Source organism: Chiloscyllium plagiosum, unplaced genomic scaffold, assembly GCF_037043375.1.
Source record: "Chiloscyllium plagiosum isolate Xiang-an unplaced genomic scaffold, Cpla_swu_hap1 HiC_scaffold_3, whole genome shotgun sequence".
In the NCBI taxonomy this organism is placed as follows: Eukaryota; Metazoa; Chordata; class Chondrichthyes; order Orectolobiformes; family Hemiscylliidae; genus Chiloscyllium; species Chiloscyllium plagiosum.
The window spans coordinates 9,296,439-9,315,854 of NW_028270141.1; the positions used below are offsets into that span (position 1 = coordinate 9,296,439).

At 43.9% G+C, this 19,416-nt stretch overlaps 1 long non-coding RNA gene across 2 annotated transcripts in view; it reads right to left on the bottom strand.

The window, feature by feature from the left end:
- The window catches only part of LOC122548613 (uncharacterized), a 123,593-nt gene extending 105,609 nt beyond the window's left edge, over window positions 1-17,984 (bottom strand). For both annotated transcript variants that reach the window (XR_015752342.1, XR_015752339.1), the window contains exon 1: window positions 17,838-17,984. This is a non-coding gene — a long non-coding RNA (uncharacterized LOC122548613). The remainder of the gene's footprint in view (window positions 1-17,837) is intronic.
- Window positions 17,985-19,416: the final 1,432 nt, after the last annotated feature.

The window sequence follows — 19,416 nt, forward strand, 5'->3', positions numbered from 1 at the left end:
TGAAATTATACATTGAAAAATACCTTGACTGTCTGTTGAGTCTTTCATCTGTTCGAATACCATGATAGTTTCACTTCTTTCATGTGTAGGTCACAAAACCATTTTGTAAAAGTTGCATTCTCAGGTTAGCTGTAACAATTGATGTTAGCTAGACAATATGTTGAAGGTGGTAGCCCCTTGTGTTCTCTGTCTATGCCATGATGTTTAGATTTATTCTAATCTAAAAGGTGAGATAACAGAGTTTTACATGGATTCATGCAGTTTTTGAGCAATGTACAATGTAACTCTGCAAGTACAAATTCACCCCATAAAATGTATGTGTGCATGTGGATCTTTGTGTCTCTGTGTGTGTGTGTCTGTCTGGGTTGGGGGTTGTGAGTGTGAGAGAGAGTGTATATGTGTGTGTAGTGAGTGTAGAGTGTCTTAAGTCTGTGAGGGGGTGCATGTGTGAGTGTGGGAGTGTGTGTGTTTGTGTCTGGGGTGGGGGGTTGTGAGTGTCTGTGAGGGAGAGTGTATGTGTGTGTGCATGAGTGTAGAGTGGTCTAAGTCTCTGAGAGGATGCATGTGTGAGTGTGGGTGTGTGTGTGTCTGTAATGGTGTGTGAGTGTCCGTGTGTGTATCTATGTATATGTGTGTCCGTGTGTATGTATGTGTATAGGAGTGCCTGTGTGTGTGTGTGTGTGTAGGTGTGTGTGTGTATAGTGCAATGGTGGTCACCAATGGTGGACAAGCCCTACGCGTACACCGGATCTGCTCAGATGAGGAGGAACGTGACGGACACCTGGAAGTACTCAGGGATGCCCTCACAAGAACGGGGTACGATGCTCAACTCATCGACTGCCAGTTCCGATGTGCCACAGTAATGACCTCCTCAGGAGACAGACACGTGCTGCAACTGACAGGGTACCCTTTGTTGTTCAGTACTTCTCAGGAGCTGAAAAACTACACCATGTTCTTTGTGACCTGCAACACATTATCAATGAGGATGATCACCTCGCCATGACCTTCCCCACACCTCCACTGCTTGCCTTTAAACAACTGCCAAACCTCAAACAGATCATTGTTCGTAGCAAGCTGCCCGGCTTTCAGGACAACTTCATACAACTCTGTCATGGTAGGCACTGCAAGACGTGTCAGAGTGTGGGCATAGACACCACCATTACATGTGGGGACACCTCCCACCATGTATGTGGCAGGTACTCATGTGACCCAGCCAACATTGTCTATCTTATATGTTGCAGGCAAGGATGCCCAGAGGTATGGTACATTGGGGAAACCGAGCAAATGCTACAGCAACGGATGAATGGGCACCGCACAACAATCAACAGACAGGAGGGTTCCCTCCCAGTTGGGGAACACTTCAGTGGTCCAGGACATTCAACCTCGGAGCTTCGGGTGACCATCCTCCAAGGCGGACTTTGGGACAGGCAGCAGCGAAAAGTGGCCGAACCGAGGCTGATAGCTAAGTTCCATACCCATAGGGCGGGCCTCAACTGGGACCTTGGATTCATGTCACACTACAGGTGGCCACCATTGCACTATACACACACATAGACACTCTTACACACACACACTCAGACACGCTCACTCCTATATACACACATATACACAGACACTCACACACACCCTTACAGACACACACAGTCCCACACTCACACATGCATCCTCTCAGAGACTTAGACCACTCTACACTCATGCACACACACATATACACTCTCCCTCACAGACACTTTCAACCCCCCACCCCAGATACAATCACACACACTCCCACACTCACACATGCACCCCCTCACAGACTTAAGACACTCTACACTCACTACACACACATATACACTCTCTCTCACACTCACAACCCCCAACCCAGACAGATACACACACACAGAGACACAAAGATCCACATGCAACATATATTGTGTGGGGTGAATTTGTACTTGCAGAGTTACATTGTACTTTGCTCAAAAACTGCATAAATTCATGTAAAACTCTGTATCTCACCTTTTAGATTAGAATCAATCTAAACATCATGGCATAGTCAGAGAACACAGGGGGCTAACACCTTCAACATATTGTCTGGCTAACACCAATTGTTACAGTTAACCTGAGAATGCAACTTTTAAAAAATGGTTTTGTAATTTACACATGAAAGAAGTGAAACTATCATGGTATTCGAACAGATAAAAGACTCAACAGACAATCAAGGTATTTTTCAATGTATAATTTCAGTTACATCACACTGTAAGCTTTTGCGATAAATTCTGTGCCTTACAATGGTGTCCTCCACAACTAGCTGATGAAGAAGCAACACTCCTCAGCTAGTGTGCTTCCAATTAAACCTGTTGGACTATAACCTGGTGTTGTGTGATTTTTAACTTTGTACACCCCAGTCCAACACCAGCAACTCCAAATCATGTTTCTACCCAGACAGCCACCCATCATCCTCTTACAGGTAAGGGCTGAATGATGAATGCCAGCTACATACCTGCAGTTGATTTACAACAGAAGGCAACTGATAGTTGTCAACTTTCACTTCCCTCAAATCATGCTCCTTAACCAATGCTATTTGACAAGCTGTCTCAAAAGTCAACTTGGGCAAGTCATCAGCTCAGCTGCAAGTGCACTTTTTTTTTAAGCTGCAAGCAAATCTATCATATGTCTCTTAAAATTTGAAGAAAATAGGCAGCTGTTTCCTCCAGACTGGTAGTCTTCTGCTGTGTCTAAAACTTTGGATTGTAGTGCTTCCCCAGATTAATCAAAATATTCCCTGGTAGCATGGCTTTGGGATTTGGGGATGAGTAAATCCTTGAGTCTCTCTCATACAGTTCCCAAACTGCCTCTTTTCCTTTTCCACAAAGCTCAGTGGAAACACTCCTGATTTATGGCTGGAATCGCCCAGTTACCTACATTTCTTCCATGTAGCCATCTTGGTATTTTTCACACTCACGTATATAATCCAATTATTTTTTAGACAAAATTTGAAATTAGTAAAGAAACTCAGCAAGTCTGGCAGAACCTGTGGAGAGAAAGCAGAGTTAACATTGACCCTTCTTCAAAATGAGTAGTGGCTAGGAACAGGTGATTTATAGACATTATTTTAAGGTTTTTCCTCAAATAACGAAAGTCACAGCAGAACGTTTCAGGAAGGGAATCTGGGCTTCCATTCTGGTCAGCAAAATGCCATGTCTTTCCTGACATGTGTGAACAATGGGAGGTCAGGGAATAGGAAGTGGTTTAATCTCTTTATTCCTGTACATCTAAATCTACAGAGGAACCTCGATTATCTGAAGGACACGGGCGGGGAGTATTTCGTTTGGTTAATCAAATTCTGAATAATCGAAAGCCGGATAACATAGTTGAGCCAAACGTCAGGACCTTGCGATCTTGCCGGATAATCTGATATTCGGACAATCGAATGCTGGATAATCGAGGTTCCTCTGTATAAGAATGGTCACCAGATGGTGCTATAACAAGTTGATTTTAAACTACACAACAGAAATGATGAAGCTCATTGTCAGCAATTTCTCCTCATGTACGAACTAATGGACACTTCAGGTGTCCTGGGTGACCATGCTTGCAGGAAGTACCTCCAGCAGACTCAAGCTTGATCCTGCCATTTTTTGAGCTGAAGTAGATGTGATAAAGGTAAAGCCAGCATGGCCTTACCAGACCATTGGGCTCCTTTCTCAGTAGACAGAGAGAGAGAGAGAGATGATTTGTACTGGTTTAGCCTGATCGTCACCACACCTCAGACGAGGGGAAGAGTTGGGGAGAGTCTTTCATGGTGACCTCAGCTGGTGTGTGAATGGAACCCAGAATTTTGGCAGTACTCTGTATTACATACCAGCTGTCCAGCCAACTGAGCTAACTGACCTGCCCCTTTGCAAAAGTTTTAATCACCAAGGTGCATTTGATACAGACATACGAGAGCTCACAACAGTAAATTGGTGCCATCTAGGCTCCAAAGAGGCAGGCAGTACAGTACAAATCTTCTGTGTGACTGTGGTGCCCATTAACATTATTTCATCACTGAATATAGGTTGCGGTGATGATGCCTCAAGAGAGTCTAGTCAAGAGGAAGACACCACGGGGAAAGATCAGCCAGTTTTAGGGAGCACGGTAATTTGGGGAACAGACAACTGTCAACATGGAGAGGCATAGAGCCCTGCTTAATAAAAACCAAAGGAAGTGCGGATGCTGTGAATCAGAAACAAAAATAGAAATTGCTGGAAAAGCTCAGCAGGTCTGGCAGCATCTGTGGAGAGAAATCAGAGTTAATGTTTTGGATCTGGTGACCCTTCATCAGAACTCTTCCTCATGAAGTCTTGCTTCACTGGTGCTTGGGCAAGTATGTTATCAAAAGAATACATCACATTTTAAGGACTAAGAGGAGCAGGCAAAATTTGTGTCCTTTTTGGGAGCCAATAACATAGCAAAGGAAAGAGTTAAAGTCCTTGCAGGTGGAATTTTTCAGATTGGTTATGACATTAAAAAAAACCCATAACTTCAATGTTTATAAATCCCTCACCCCTCACCTAACAGCTTTCACACAGCCACTATCCCATGTACCATATTCTGGGATGGGCTGGTTCAAGCTGTCAGCACCCCAGCAATATTCAGAATACATCCGGGATGATAAATATAGCGATAGAAGTTAAAGCATGTGTGAAGACATAGTGCAGGAGAGACAGCATTAGTTCCTTGAGGTTTTGTAATAAATTCTGAGGTAGAAAGGACCCATTTCAGGTGGACAGGTTGACCTTCAACAGAGATGAGACCAATGTTCTCATGGAGAAATAACTCGTGTTATGGTGATATTTTGCAGTAACGAAAAACAGGAAAGGCGTCAGGGAAAAATAGTAGAGAGAAGAAACAATGTACAGAGGACTTAGAGAGACACTAGGACAAGGAGTTCAAAGTTTGTGCGAAGATTTGTAGCTCGGGTGCTCGTTGTTGTGGTTCTGTTCGCCGAGCTGGAAGTTTTTGTTGCAAACGTTTCGTCCCCTGGCTAGGCGACATCATCAGTGCTTCGTCCTCACCAGAACGAAGGACCCGATATCCAACATGAGCAAGACGAATGTTGTGTACAAAATACCATGCAAGGACTGCACTAAACACTGTATAGGACAAACAGGAAGACAGCTAACAATCCGCATACATGAACATCAACTAGCCACGAAACGGCACGACCAGCTATCCTTAGTAGCCACACACGCAGACAACAAGCAACATGAATTCGACTGGGACAACACTACTATCATAGGGCAAGCCAGACAGAGAACAGCCAGGGAATTCCTAGAGGCATGGCATTCATCCACAAACTCCATCAACAAACACATCGACCTGGACCCAATATACCAACCACTACAGCGGACAGCTGAAACTGACAACCGGAAGCGGCAGGGACAGACCATTATAAACACCGGAGGAAACATCAAAGAAGCGCTTCGCAGGAGGCTCCCAAGCACTGATGATGTCGCCTAGCCAGGGGATGAAACGTTTGCAACAAAAACTTCCAGCTCGGCGAACAGAACCACAACAAGTAGGACAAGGAATAATTCAAAGCCAGAGGGATTAAACAGGGGCGGAAAGGGTGGCGCTGGAAAAGCACAGCAGATCAGCCAGCATCCAAGGGCATAAGCTCTTCGTCAGTAATGTTGAGGGCTAAGGGGGGACGAGAGATAAATGGTGGGGGAGGTTGTAGTGTGGGGTGGGAGGTAGGGTAAGTGGGAAGGTGATAAGCTTATGCTGGAAACATCGACTCTTCTGCTCCTCAGATGATCCAACTATTGGCTTCCCACCAACCTTGCCCCCCTCACACCCATCCCCACCCTCCTAATTACCTCTCAGTCCCCTGTCCCCCTCCATATTCCTGACAAAGGGCCTATGTCTGAAACGCCGACTCTCCTGCTCCTTGGATGCTGCCCGACCTGTTGTGCTTTTCCCTGTTTGACTCTGGCTCGCCAGTATCTGCCATCCTCAGTTTCTCCTCGGATTAAATAGGGACCAAATCCAAAGCAACCACAGATAAGTTTCAAAGTCCATGCATGAAATGAATTTTGCATTGAGTTTAAGATTGCATGCATGATGCAAACCTATGATAGAGGAGGTCTAGTCTAAACATAGTTTCAAGTGATGGCTGGTGCAATTTAAATTCAGTTGATAAATTTGGAGGAGAAAGCTAGTCTCAATAATGATATCAAAAAATCCTCTTCATTTTTAAGCTCAGTACGAGCTGCATTGAGCTTTCCGGCAGTTTCTTGCTGCAAAGGCCTCATGAGATTTCTCACTGTGCCCCGAGCTCTGGATCCTCCCATAAGAGGAACTATCCTCTTCACATCTACTCTGTTAGGCTCGTCAGGATTTTACATCTTTCAATCAAATCACCTCTTGCTCATCGAAACACCAGCAGCTGCAGGCTGCATGGAATAACCATGCAAGTTATTCGTCGAAGAAATCTTCTCTGAATAGCCCAAACACATTTACACTCGCCCTTAAATAAGATGAAAAATACACTACTCGAGATGCAGTGCCCTGTAGGAATGGAACATAGCCACCCTGGGTTAGTAATCCACTTCCTTCCTGATAACCTTCTGTTAATTTTCCTCATTCATTGCTGTGTACATGCACATTACTAGAATGCATGAGAACACCCAGTATTTTCACCCAGTTCAGAACTTTCACCATTTAGGTAATATGCTTAGTTTTTTATTCTTCCTGTCAAAATGGACAATTTCATATTTTCCCATATTATCGAGTTTTGAGAAGATTTCTCATATTATACTCAATATGTCATATCTTTGCTTACTCACTTAACATATCGGCATGTAAGTAATTTGCAATTTAATATAAGTTGTACACAATTAAGGCTCTAGAATTGATGCCCTGTGGCTTATCACTTATTACATCACACTAACCTGAAATAGATCCACTTCATGCCTACTCTCTGCTTCCTGTTAGCCACCTCATCTTTAATCCATACAAATATACTACCTGTACACTACAAGCTTTTATTTTCTGCAGAAACTTTTCTCATATCACCTTATCAGATGTGTTGTGGAAAACTAATTACAGTAAATTCACCAGTACCCTTTTATGCAAAGCATGTGTGACTTTGTCAAAACAAAATCTCCAATAGATCAATCAAACATGATTTCCCTTTGACAAACCGTGTTGGCTCTGACTGATTCCCTTGAACTTACGCAAGAGCCCTGTTCCAACCTTTTTTTAATTACAGTTTCTAACATTTCCCAGATGGTGACAGAAGTTAAGATAACAGCTTTGTAGTTTACTGCTTTCTGTCATCCTTTTTTGAATAAAGGAATTACATTCACTTCCTGCCAATCTTACGGAAATCAAGGGACTTCTTGAAAAGTTAAATCAATGCACAAACTGTCTCATTTGTCACTTCTTTTAATACCCGAGGATAAAGCCCATCAGGACCTGAACGTTTGTCAGCCCAATGCCTGATCATTTACTCAGCTGGTGATTGTGATTTTTCTTGAGTACCCTTCTGCTGTCCATTTGCAATGAGGACGAATTTCTTCTGTCAGAGCGTTGTGAGTCTTCGGAACACATTGCCACAGAGAGCTGGGAGCAGAGTGTTTGTGTATATTTAAGAGTGAGATCGACAGATTCTTGATCAGTTGGGGAATCAAGGGTTAAGGGGGAAAGGCAGGAAAGTGGATTACAACTACTGCTACTACACACACTTCTGAGTGTCATCAAGCACACTCGTTTTATATTCCACCCAATCGCTCACTTGCCACTTGTCCTTACACAATTATGTGTTCAAAGTTTGTGAGAAGATTTGTAGCTCGGGTGCTCGTTGCTGTGGTTCTGTTCGCCGAGCTGGAAGTTTTTGTTGCAAACGTTTCGTCCCCTGTCTAGGTGACATCCTCAGTGCTTGGGAGCCTCCTGTGAAGCGCTTCTGTGGTGTTTCCTCCGGCATTTATAGTGGCCTGTCCCTGCCGCTTCCGGTTGACAGCACAATTATGTGTTTATTTTTGTTAAATTTGATTCCATATTTAGTTTTTCTGGTTAATAACAGTTGCTGGGTCTGTCCCTTGACATTTTTACTCACTAGAATATATGTATTCTCTGTATTTTTAAGTTTTCCTTAAATATCTGTCATTAGGTGTGTAGTGACCTATTCCTTAACTCAATTTGGCAATTCACTAGTGCCAGGCAGTGATTATTTCCAACGCCCCTTGATATTCATTACCAACACTGAATCAGCATTCTGGGTGTGCCAATGACCAGAAATTGAACTGCCCCTGCCATGTAAATGTAATGGCTACTGAGCAGGATAGAGGCTAGGAATTTTGTAATAAGTATGTTCTCCTCCTGACTCCCCAAACTCTGTCCAAAATGTACAAAGTGCAAGTTGGGAGTGTGACCAAAACTCTGCCTGAATGAGTGCAGCTCCAAAGATAATGAGAAAGTGCAGCACCATTTGGACAAAGCAGCCCACTTATGTCACCCCAATCCTACCCTCGATATTGATTCCCTCCAACATTAACATAGGTTGGAAGCAATGTGTAGAAAGTGAGTACTGCAGATGCTGGAGATCAGAGTCGAGAGCATGGTGCTGGAAACGCACAGCAGGTCAGGCAGCATCCGAGGATCAGGAGAATCTACGCTTCGGGCATAAGTCCTTCATCAGGAATGAGATGAAGGGCTTGTGCCTGAAACATCAATTCTCCTGCTCCTTGGATGCTGCCTGACCTGTTATGCTTTTCCAACGCCACACTCTCAGTGGAAGCAATGTGTACTGTTGTATAAAATAATGCTCCTGAAACCAAGTTGATCAAGTCAGTAAGTTTTGTGTGGGCAAAATGGATCCTAGCATCGCAAGAGGATGACCCTATGGTGTAGATCTGTTCATGGTCTTTCTAAAAGATGTCTAATTTGTATCTGATTGCTATCATGCAATCAACTATAGACATTATGACAATAACCTCATATAATTACTGATTGTTTTCTACTTTTCCTACTGTAAACCAGATAGGCCCTTGGAACCAGCTGGGGAAAGGGCTAGGTTGTAACAAACTACCACAACTCCAATCTGGTAATGATTGTCATTACAACATGTACAACATGTACCATTTGCAAGGTGCACTTAACAATCACCAAGGACAAGGGCAATAGATACATGAGCAGAGGAGTGATAATTAATGAGAGCTGGCATGGATTCTGTGGGGAAAAATCATGTTCAACTAACTTAGTGATGGCTTCTGATGAGGTGAGAGAGGATTGATCAGGGTTATGTGCTGATGTGGTGCATTTGGATTTCCTGACGATTTTGTTACTGTACCATATCACTCACCCATGCGCAAAGTTAGAGCTCATGGAATAAAAGCAGCAAGAACAAGATTGGCTGTGATAAGAAACAGAATGATGGTTAATGGTTACCTCTCAGGCTGGAAGAAGATGTGTCATAGAATCCTTAGGAGTCGGCGTTGAGATCCTTGCTTTTTCTGGTATAGCATCAAACTATCTAGAGTTCTGTGTATTTCAGAATTTGTGGATGCAACAAACATTGGAAGCACTGTAAACTGAGAAAAATAAAGCCAAGAACTGCAGATGTTGGTGATGTGAAATGAAAACAGAAATTGCTGGAGAAACTCAATGGGTATGACAGCATTTGTGAGAAGAAAGCAGAGTTAACATTTGGAATTCAGTGACTCTTCATCAAAACGGTTAGCTGCTCAAAATGTCTGGAATTGTAAGCCAGGACAGAAGAAAGCTGAGAAAGAGGTAATAAGAGCTATGGGTGAGAAGATGGGTTAGCTGTGCTGCATGCAACCCATATAATATGATAAAGAGACTCAGAGTACATGGGAATGGGCGACTGTGTTAAAAGCAACCCATGACATAATAGGACTGGGTGTCATGTGGGAAAAAAACAGGGAAGTATAGAATTAGGTTTGAAAGTTATTGAACTCGAGGTTGACCCGGTAGGCTGCAGGGTCCCAAGTTTTCCTTTGCTATTAGCAGTTCTGATGAAGAATAACTGGAAACATTAACTGAGCTTTCTTCCCATAGATACTGCCAGGACTGCTGAGTTTTTCCACCAATTTCTGTTTTTCTAAATCAAGAAGGCTTGCATAGAACTTCAAAAAACTGTTGACAAGTTGGCGGAGTAGAAAGATATGTGAAAGAAGAAGTTTGTTGCGGAGAATTATGAGGTGATAGAATTTGGTAAGAAACCATGGTGACACTGTATAAAATAAAGTGTAATACTCTAAGGGTGTGTGGGCACAAAGAGACCTGTCTATATCCATGTATAAATCATTAAAGCGGGTCAGAAGATCGAGAGAGGAATTAATAAAACAGACTCAATCCTAAGCTGTATTAATAGGGGCATAGGGTACCAGAGCAATGAGATTGTATTGAACTTATGTAGCACAATAGTTCTGACTTAGCTGGGATATTGTACCCAGTTCTGTATGCCATACTTCAGGAAAAATGGGAAGACATCGGAGGAAGTGCAGAAGAGGGTCATGAGAATGATTCCAACAGTGAAAAATTTAAAGTAGGAACACAGATGAAGGAGCTAGGACTATTCTGCTTGGGGAAAGCAAGGCTGAGAGGAGATCGAATTAACATTTTCCAAATCATGAGACTCCTGGCCAGAGTAAATAATGAGAAACTAGCCTCACTTGCAAAAAAATTGAGAATGATTTAAAGTAGTTAATAAAAGTAAGCAAAGATATTAGGGAAAAAAAAATTCATGTTGTGGGTCAGGAACGTACTGCCTGAGAGTGTGGAAACCAGCAGGTTCAACTGAGATTCTCAAAAGAGGGAATTAGGAAAAGAGTGGTATTGGTGATTACGGAGGTGCAAATGACGGGAGATTACTAAATAATTAAAACTAGAGAGAAACTTTAAATATGAAATGTAAGTATAATAGCAAGTCATACAGTCATAGAGATGTACAGCACAGAAACAGACCCTTCAGTTCAACTCATCCATGCCAATCAGATATCCTAACCTAATCTAGTCCCATTTGCTAGCACTTGGTCCATGTCAATGCAGGTCAATAAGGATAGTGGACACCACCCACGCCCTCCACCTGCTCCATGATTTTCGCTTCCCCGGTCCCCAACGCCTTATTTTCACCATGGACATCCAGTCCCTGTACACCTCCATCCCCCATCACGAAGGACTCAAAGCCCTCCGCTTCTTCCTTTCCCGCCGTACCGACCAGTACCCTTCCACTGACACCCTCCTTCGACTGACTGAACTGGTCCTCACCCTGAACAACTTCTCTTTCCAATCCTCCCACTTCCTCCAAACGAAAGGAGTAGCCATGGGCACCCGCATGGGCCCCAGCTATGCCTGCCTCTTCGTAGGATATGTGGAACAATCCATCTTCCGCAACTACACTGGCCCCACCCCCCACCTTTTCCTCCGCTACATCGATGACTGTATCGGCGCCGCCTCGTGCTCCCACGAGGAGGTGGAACAGTTCATCCACTTCACCAACACCTTCCACCCTGACCTCAAATTCACCTGGACAGTCTCAGATTCCTCCCTCCCCTTCCTCGACCTTTCTATTTCCATCTCAGGCGACCGGATCAACACGGACATCTACTACAAACCGACCGACTCCCACAGCTACCTGGACTACACCTCCTCCCATCCTGCCCCCTGCAAAAACGCCATCCCATTCTCCCAATTCCTTCGACTCCGCCGCATCTGCTCCCAGGAGGACCAGTTCCAAAAACGCACATCCCAGATGGCCTCCTTCTTCAAGGACCGCAATTTCCCCCCTGACGTGATCGACGATGCCCTCCACTGCATCTCTTCCACTTCCCGATCCTCCGCCCTTGAACCCCGCCCCTCCATCCGCCATCAGGACAGAACCCCACTGGTCCTCACCTACCACCCCACTAAGCTCCATATACAGCGCATCATCCGCCGTCATTTCCGCCACCTCCAAACGGACCCCAGCACCAAGGATATATTTCCCTCCCCTCCCCTATCAGCATTCCGTAAAGACCACTCCCTCCGTGACTCCCTCGTCAGATCCACACCCCCCACCAACCCAACCTCCACTCCCGGCACCTTCCCCTGCAACCGCAGGAGGTGCAAGACTTGCGCCCACACCTCCCCTCTCACCTCCCTCCAAGGCCCCAAAGGAAACTTCCATATCCGCCACAGATTCACCTGTACCTCCACACATATCATCTATTGCATCCTCTGTACCCGATGTGGCCTCCTCTATATTGGGGAGACAGGCCGCCTACTTGCGGACCGTTTCAGAGAACACCTCTGGGACACCCGGACCAACCAACCCAACCACCCTGTAGCTCAACATTTCAATTCCCCCTCCCACTCCACCAAGGATATGCAGGTCTTTGGACTCCTCCATCGTCAGACCACAGCGAAACGACGGTTGGAGGAAGAACGCCTCATCTTCCGGCTAGGAACCCTCCAACCACAAGGGATGAACTCGGATTTCACCAGTTTCCTCATTTCCCCTCCCCCCAGCCTGTCTCAGTCAAATCCATCAAATTCAGCACCGCATCCCTAACCTGCAATCTTCTCCCCGACCTCTCCGCCCCCACCCCAATCTGTCCTATCACCCTCACCTTGACCTTTTTCCACCTATCACATTTCCGACGCCCCTCCCCCAAGTCCCTCCTCCCTATCTTTTATCTTAGCCTGCTGGACAAACTTTCCTCATTCCTGAAGAAGGGCTAATGCCCGAAACGTCGATTCTCCTGTTCCCTAGATGCTGCCTGACCTGCTGCGCTTCTCCAGCAACACATTTCCATCAATAAGGATAGTGGGTATTGTACAAATAGGACTTAGTGCAGGATAAGATCCGGACAACAGATTTTAAATAGATTTATCAAGGAGGCCAGCCAAGGTGTATGAGATAGCCAAGAGTGACAAGACCTGGATGATAGTGTAAGCTGCAGATGGATGTTGATAAAGAAATGGAAGGAAGTGTCCTCAAGATGGGTTAATATGGCTCAAACTTGGGTAGGTAACATCCTAATGGCATTATCACTGGACTGCTAATCCAGAGACCCAGGTAACGTACCGGGTTCCTGGCTTCAATTCCTGCCATGGCGTAGTGGAATTTGAATTCAATAAAATTCTGGAATGAAAAGTTTAATGATGACCATGAGACTATTGTCGATTGCTGGAAGAACCCAACTAGTTCACTAATGTCCATAAGGGAAGGAATCTGCCATTCTTACCTGGTCTGGCCTTCATGTAACACCAGATCCACAGCAATGTAGTTGACTCTTAGGGATAGCAATAAACACTGGCCTAGCCAGTGATGCTTTCATCCTATGAATGAATAAAGAAAAACTCAGCTTGGATTTAATTAGTTCTAAGGAAGGACCCAAAACATTAACTCTGCTCTCTCTCTCTCCAGATGCTGCCCAGACCTGTGTGTTTTTTGAGCAATTTCTGTTTTTGGTTTGGGTTTTGATTAGATTTGGAGTAGTCTTCTTTCACCTGGGACAATTCCAGCAAGATTAATCAAGGGCAATAAACAAAGAGATTATGATGGTGGCTGGAGGTAATGACTTTGCCCTATGTTCAATGGAAGAAAATGCTAGTTGAGCAAACAGTCTGACAGCACAATGCAATAAACAAGTCAAGCGAGTTGGTGGGGAGGTGGAGTTTGGTGTTGCCAGTTGTTATGGACCCGAACAGACCCCTTCAAAATATTATAAGCAGGCAGCTTAGACCCTAATATTTTCTTATTTTAAAGGCAATTGTAACATGTTGTATTTCAGGTGCAATTCGACTGGTCAAACTACTCAACTTTAAGAAAAACACCATTTATTCAATGCTATGGTTAAAGTACAACAAAAGAAAGAAGAACTTGGAATAACTAATCTCTACTGAAAAAACCTTTACAGAATAGTAAACACAGTAACCATTACTAATTAACTGATCCAATATAGTAAACACAGCCCTCATGCAAATTCAGAAATCAGATTCTCTCACACGCAACATCTACAATAGAAAAAGAAACCCCAGCTTCGAGCTATATCTGAGAGAAAGGAGAAAATGGTTTCTACTTCTTCAAAACTCCAGCAACTTCTGCTGAATTTAAAAGCTAAAAAAAATCTAAAAATCCTGGTCTGTGAGAGCTGGCCACACCCATTCTGGCTGCTTCTATTGCTCCAACTTAAAAAAAATACCCAAGACCCCACAAGCTGTTAAGTTTACTGGTGTTCTATCTAGACAGCTTGTCATCTCTGTTTTAAAAACTCTCTTTAAATAAAAAAAGGACAAAATAACCTCTTAAAGCCACAGTATTGTCTCACAGTATACATGCAGACTTCTATTTTATCCAGGCGTTAATGGTCAAGTGTAGAAACATAAATGGCCTTTCAAAGCTGTTGACAGGGAACCATTCAAACAGCTACAACATGACTTCATAACCTATTTTTACCAAAGGTTAATAAAATTAATGTGACCATTATACATTTTAATTTTCATAGGCAAGAGTCTCAAGTAGAAATTCTTTGGACCAAGGCAGGTAATCTGAGCCGGATAACCAATTAACTTAATAGCAGAAGACAAAGCGCTGTGAACAATCATGACGAAAGAACTTCTGGCTAGACAGCTGTGATCAGTAAAGGTGCCCTGAAGTAGTCACTGCAAATAAGCATCAAATAAGCATCAAATAAGCATCATAGGTAGTAAATAGACAAAGAATGGCTCCAGCAAAATAATCAAATCAAAGGAAAGCTGAAGACACACACGCACAGATACACAAACACACATACATACACAGACACACCCACAGAAACACACACACACAGATACACACACAGATACACAAACACACATACACACACAGACACACCCACAGAAACACACACACACATACACAAACACACATACACACACAGACACACCCACAGAAACACACACACAGATACACACACACACGGACACACACACAGGCACACACACAGACACACCCACAGAAACACACACACAGATACACACACACACGGACACACACACAGACACACACAGGCACACACACAGAGACACACATAGACACAGACACACACACAGACACACACACACGGACACACACACACATACACAAACACACACACACACAGACACACACACACATAGACACAGACACACACACACACACGGACACACACACACATACACAAACACACACACACACAGACACACCCACAGAAACACACACAGATACACAAACACACATACACACACAGACACACCCACAGAAACACACACACACAGATACACACACAGACACACACAGGCACACACACAGACACACACACACATAGACACAGAAACATACACAAACACAGACACACACACAGACACACACACACACGACACACACACACATAGACACAGACACACACACAGACAGACACACGGACACACACACACATACACAAACACACACACACAGACACACACGGACACACACATACACAAACACACACACACACGGGCACACACACAGACGCACACACAGATACACACACACACATACACAAACACACACACACACACATGGACGCACACACACAGACACACACACACACACAAACACAAGAGAAAGTTATATCAAGGACAAAAGGAAATGAAAAATTCTGTTACCTTGAAAATAAATTATTTTAAAAAGGCTTCTGCAATTTACAAAGCACATTGCCATATACTGGGAGTAAAATGTAACTTAAACAAATAATTTTGAAAAGTGCTATGAAATATTAGAACTAATAGAATAATAAAGTCCTATGAAAGTCCTTTAATCATAAATTTAACAAATGCATGCGTCCATCCATTTTAAATTAATCTACCTACTAACTAGTTTAATTCCTTAGTTACCACCGTGACTGTGATTTCAACCAGGAAATAGGAAAGTGTTGGAGGGTCCTGTCTTTTGGTTATGAAGTTAAACTGACTTCCCCTCTCAAGTAGATATAAAGTATCTCAAAGCCCGATCTCAGAGACTGTTAGGAAAACTTTCCGAGATCTGGCCAACATTCAAACCTCAAACATCATTATTAAAAGCAGATTATTGAGCCATTTAACCATAGCTGTTTGTAGGGTCTTGCTCTGCACAATTTGGTTCTGCAGTTCCGACACTTCACTAACAACAGCACTTCAAAAATCCCTTTATTGGCTGTAAGCCAATTTGGGATATAATGAGGTCATGAAAACTGCTAAATAAATGCAACATTTGTCTATCTTCCCTTTCAAGCACCTGGCAGTATTTCAATGAATACGTTAGAAATACCTTCTGTGCAAACTTGCATTTATACAGCTCCTGTGAATATAGGTCAATTTCTCTGAGGGGGCAATAAGAGGTGCCGCCAATGCACCCACCATAAACATTATTGAAGCAGACCATTCAGCCCCTCGAGCTTCTTCCACTCTTCAGTGAGATCATGGCTGCTCTGTGACCTAAGCCTATGTAAGCCTTCCCTCAGTACGTTTGCTTAACAAATAATTATCTCGCTCAGATTTAAAACTAACAACTGATCCAGCATCCACTGCCATTTGTGGAAGCGAATTCCAAACATCACAGTGGCACAGTGGTTAGCACTGTTGCCTCACAGCACCATGTTCCCAGGTTTGATTCCAGCCTCGGGCGATTGTCTGTGTGGAGTTTGCACATTCTCCCAGTGTCTGTGTGGGCTTGCTCCGGTTTCGTCCCACAGTCCAAAGATGTGTAGGTCAGGTGAATTGGCCATGCTAAATTGCCCATAGTGTTAGGTGCATTAGTAAACATAGGACAATGAGTCTGGGTGGGTTACTCTTCGGAGGGTCGGTGTGGACTTGTTGGGCTGAAGAGCCTGTTTCCACACTGTAGGCAATCTAATCTTATAAAAACACCCTTTGAGTGTCAAAATGCTTCCTAATATCTCCCCTGAATGGTCTGACCCTGATTCTCAGTCTATGCCCTCTAGTTCTAGAATCACCAACCAGTGGAAATAGCTTATTTTTATCTTCCCTCTCTTTTCCTGTTAATATCTTGAAGACTTCAATCAGCCTTTGACCCTGCATCAGCAAAAAACTCCATCACAGGTGAGTGTAGGGGGGTGAAGGTAGGAGGTCACTGGCTAGAGGGTGGAATGGGAATCAGAAGAAAGCACAGCAGATTGTCCTCAGTGGACCTTTAGGATGTGGGGTGTCTTGATAAGAAGGGTCTGGTAATGAAGGGTAACACCTCCCTCCCAGAGCCTGGGAGCCTGTAGCAAACCCAATAGTAGTTTGTTTTATGGCAGAGGAAAGATGTAGGCTGAAATGGCTCTTATCTCACATACTCTAGCTCAAACGTCGTCCCCATTTCGAAGCAGGAGTTTAAATTCTGCCCATGTCGTGGAGAGCTTTAGGAATGAAATTTTGGAACCCAGGCTTTGGACAGCTGCACACCCTACAGGTATTGGCGAGGTGACCAGGTGTTGTGGGCGGCACGGTGGCCCAGTGGTTAGCACTGCTGCCTCACAGCGCCTGTAGACCCGGGTTCAATTCCCGACTCAGGCGACTGACTGTGTGGAGTTTGCACATTCTCCCCGTGTCTGCGTGGGTTTCCTCCGGGTGCTCCGGTTTCCTCCCACAGTCCAAAAGATGTGCGGGTCAGGTGAATTGGCCATGCTAAATTGCCCGTAGTGTTAGGTTAAAGGGGTAAAGGTAGGGGTATGGGTGGGTTGCGCTTCGGCGGGTCGGTGTGGACTTGTTGGGCCGAAGGGCCTGTTTCCACACTGTAAGTAATCTAATCTAATCTAATCTAATATTGAGTAAATGGTCAACGCACACATGAGGTTCAAAGCCAAGATAATTAATATGCTGCTTACCAACTGGAAGCTTGAGAGAAGCAGATGTTAAAATTGTAAGGTATAGAAACACGGAGTAGGGGTCCACCATTCGATCCTTCAGGGTCAGCAGGAATGCAGGTTTCAGGTTCTAATCAGATCAGTTGTGATCTTATTTAATGGTAGAGCAAGCTGAAGAGGTTGAATGGCCTACATGTACTCCTTTGTACGTTTGCATGTGAAGATGTGAGGCCACAGGTCTCCATAGCCTTCTAATAGTTACAGTTTGACAATCTGAAAAATGATTCATTTAGGATGACTCTAACTTTCTGTTCATTAGTCAGATCACCATCCAAACAATATTTCCCACAAACACCAAGAGTTCTCAGTTCATGTAGTAACCTTCCACTTGGCACTGTATTAACTGCCTTTTGTAAATCCAAATCCACATTAACCCAAGGCTTCTCTTGCACAATCTCAGTTCTCAGCTCAAAAACTACATGCAGAAAGCAAAGGGACAATCTTTGGTGTCAGGCAGGAAGCAAATGTTTACCCTTCTGTTCGCTTTGGAGATCACAGGTTCTGGTGCTCCACATATAGAGGACTTGGAGTCTGCAAGCCAGGGGTGTCAGTTTAATCTGCATTAGCCCTTCAATAACCTCACCCCCAGAGATGTTACAAACATGACAACAGGATGGCATAGTGTCTCAGTGGTTAGCACTGCTGCCTCAGCGCCAGGGACCCGGGCTCAATTCCACCTTCAGGTGACTGTCTGTGTGGAGTTTGCACATTCTCCCTGTTTCTGCGTGGCTTTCCTCCCACAGTCCAAAGATGTGCATTTTAGGTGGATTGGTCATGCTAAATTGCCCCGCAGTGTCCAGGGATGTGCAGGCGAGGTGGATTAGCCATGGGAAATGCAGGGTTGGATGGGATGGGTCTGGGAGTGATGCAGTTTGGAGGGTTGGTGTGGCCTCAATGCTCCAAGTGACCTGCTTCCACACTGTAGGGAGTCTATGACAGAAAGTGGCCTCATCCTTCAACGATGCCTTGCTGCACTATCGCTCATGGAAATATCAAGTATACACTTCCCAGACTTACTTTCACATGGTCTAGTAGATATGAACATATAACAGCGATTAATCTGTTCAATATTTTCTTTGCAGTTGTCCATCCATCCCTGCCTCTGACAACTAAAGCTGCACTTTATCTTAAACGTCATTGTAGCTCTCAATCTTGTTGGGACCTTGATATCATGAAACTGGGTCATTGTAGATATTAACCTAAAATTTGCTGGGTTCGCTGAAATTAATTTGAATGAAATGAGAAGGAGAAAACATATGAAACTTTGTAATTAGAAATGTCACTGATTTTTAAAATATTTGTGCTAGGCTGAAGAAATGTGCCTGTTTGTTTATATTAAACCCTCAGACTCAATCAATAATGGACTGAAATTTCACAGTAACTCTGAAAAAGCTGAAGTTTTGTTTGAAACAGACACAGTGAATGAGGTGCGAGAATGTAGACTATCAGCTGAATTTGTGATAGTCATGGATGTGAGCTGTGCAAACATCATGCAGTTGATTAGATGACATAAAAATGGATGTTTGGAGATTTACCAGGA